This window comes from Octopus bimaculoides, chromosome 4 (genome assembly GCF_001194135.2).
Source record: "Octopus bimaculoides isolate UCB-OBI-ISO-001 chromosome 4, ASM119413v2, whole genome shotgun sequence".
Classification (NCBI taxonomy): domain Eukaryota; kingdom Metazoa; phylum Mollusca; class Cephalopoda; order Octopoda; family Octopodidae; genus Octopus; species Octopus bimaculoides.
The window spans coordinates 78121636-78124685 of NC_068984.1; the positions used below are offsets into that span (position 1 = coordinate 78121636).

At 34.4% G+C, this 3050-nt stretch overlaps 1 protein-coding gene across 1 annotated transcript in view; it reads left to right on the plus strand.

Moving 5' to 3' along the window:
- The window catches only part of LOC106879733 (monocarboxylate transporter 12), a 185242-nt gene that overhangs the window by 180390 nt on the left and 1802 nt on the right, over positions 1-3050 (plus strand). The window lies entirely within an intron of this gene.

A 3050-nucleotide genomic window follows, 5' to 3' on the forward strand; every position in this document is an offset into this window, starting at 1 on the left:
GTCTTCTACTATAGCCTCGGGCTGACCAAAGACTTGTGAGTGGATTTGGTAGACGGAAACTGAAAGAAGCCCGTCGTATATATGTATATGTATATGTATATATGTGTGTGTGTGTGTTTGTGTGTCTGTGTTTGTCCCCCCACCATCACTTGACAACCGGTGCTGGTGTGTTTACGTCCCCGTAACTTAGCGTTTCGGCAAAAAGAGACCGATAGAATAAGTACTAGGCTTACAAAGAATAAGTCCTGGGCTCGATTTTCTCGACTAAAGGCAGTGCTCCAGCATGGCAGAAGTCAAATGACTGAAACAAGTAAAAGAGTAAAAGAGTAAAAGAGTGTTTGTTTCTCAAATATGAAGGTGATAATATAATTCTATAAGGGGACTTTTAATCTATGTGACCGTCGTCATTGAGGTAAGGAAAAAATTATCAATGACACCGCTAATTGACACATTTGACACATTATTAATTAGCATAATAGCATAGCCTGGAAAAAAACATGGATTACATGAAAAAATGCGAGTAAGAGAAATAATATTCTTAAGATTATAAGCCTGGAAAAGTACAGGACAAGTTATTACGCCTGGAAAAGTTCAGAACAAGTTATTACATCTGATAGGTACAGAACAAGAAAATTTTTACTTAAAATATTGCAGCTAAGGATAAAAGTTATTTGATTTTAATTTACAAAGTAACATTATAATTAAAAAAGGTACCATCATTTTAAAATATTGACACACTAGAATACTTAAAAAATGAGAGCCAGATGTATCAATAAAGCTAAAGCTTTATGCAAAGTAGAATAGTATATATGGTAGGCAAATTCATTATGTAAAAAATAGGCATCGGGTCAAGACTAAAAGTGTGAAGACTTGGCAATAACTTAGCCAAAAACCCAAGGAAATTTTACTGTGAATTTGTTGTTATAGGTAAATTTTACTGTAATATATAACTAACTTTTGTATTATTCTATTTATTGTACTAATTATGTAATACTGTTATTTTTCATAACCTATTTTCAAATTTCTAATTATTAATTAATAATTAAAAAATGAATTTTTTAAGTGCGAAAAATATGTTGAGTTACTTTCTTTTTATTTTTAATAGAAGTAACAAGTAATAACAAATAGAAGTAATAACTTGTAATCAAATTTTTAGTTTTAATAAAAGCTAATATTTTCTAAATCTAAATATTTTATTTGAAATTTTATCCTTAGCTGCAATATTTTAAGTAAAAGTTTTCTTGTTCTGTACTTTACCAGACGTAATAAGTTGTCCTGAACTTTTCCAAGTGTAATAACTTGTCCTGTAATTTTCCAGGTTTATAATCTTAAGAATATTTTTCTCTTGTTCGCATTTTCCCCTGTAATACTGAATTTTGAAAAAATAAAATGTTATGTATGTGGTTGTTTGCGCTGGTAGACGCAGTAGTCAAATTTCCGTTGTATCGCATCACAACCTATCATTTTAGAAGATGCAAAGGAAATCAAAGGACACTTTGGATGATGTAATCTTAGATGTAATTGAATCTTGAAACAAAAAGATGAAACAGTCATGAATGAAATATTTTGACGTCATTGTTCTACTCGATCAGGTCTAAAGTCGACGGGTGGAAGAACAAAACCATATATGAACATTATATATACAAAGAACACTAGCTAAAGCGGTTGCTTTCACCAAGTTACTCACTGTACTATAAACAGCTACCAAATCAAGAGGCGGCGAGCCGTCAGTATTAGGACAAAATGCTTTATATCATTTATTCTGGTTTTACGTTCTGAGTTCAAATTGCACCGAAGTTGATTTTTGCCTTACATCCTTTGAGAGCCGATATAATCGACTGACTTCTTTCGTCAAAAACATCAAGCCCTGTATCTATGAGAGAAATAAATAGATAAATAGCAGCCAAATTTTTCTGAAATTATACTCTGCAGCAATCTTGGGCAACCTGAAACCCGCGAGAATTTCTGAATGGCATGTCGAACGAAAAATTACCTTGAAATTTTTTAGTAGTGAGGGCCGCCTGATGAGTCATGCTTCATGTGGCCTGCCTTTTCGAAAAAGGTTTCCCATGCCTGCTCTATAATCTTTAGGACGGTATGATAATGTAATCATATATTTACTGCACTTGAAAAGGGAATAGTCACAGCTGGAATATGCTTGTCCATTGATCTGTTTGATTAGCATACATAAGAAGCTAAAAAACGACATAGAGGAGTATACATTCACACGAATACTTACAAAAGTTAAATGAATGAACACTGACTTGCAAACCACACACACAAACATGCACCCCCCCCCCCCCCCCCACACACACACACACACTACATCTGCTAGCTTCAAGAATAAACATTTTTGACTTCGGTGAAAGTAGTACTGCATTTTCAGAGTAAGGGTTGTTTGTGTGTGTATGTTTGTGTGTGTAAGCGTTTGTGTGCATGTATACGTACACATAATGTCTATCTAAAAAGAAACCATCTTTTTTAAATGTGTAATTCAGTTACAGTTTTATCATATTTCTCTTCTTCAAAGTGTATCCCGCTACCACTTATGCGTCGCTTCCAATGATCTTTTTAATATATAGCTTCTTTTTTAACGCGCTGTCATGTGCAATTCCCAGTTCTCGGAACGAATTTTCTTCGATCTCCTCTGCCACAAGAATTAGTGCCTTTTTTAGAGTGGATTTCCCCTGTAGGAACAAACAATATTTGTAGGAGCTAAATCCGTTGTGTAGGAGGGAGAGAGAAAAGCAAACATTCCGTGGTTTGATAAAATAATGTCACAGACAAGAAGTGACTCATGAGCAGATGCATTGTCGTGGTGCAGCATTTCTAAATTTAGTCACTTGAGGCTGTCAAACTTTTTTGATACCAACCTACCTGAAACCACCTCTGGCCTGTTACCCCAAATCCGCCTAAAACAGCCTCTAGCTCTATAACACAAACTTTGTTTTAAAGTGATCTAAATTTAAACTGTCCGTCGAATTTTTTTGTTAAATTATGCTCCAAACACCAGCTTAATAATTCCAAACTTAAAGGCGACGGTGCTGGTA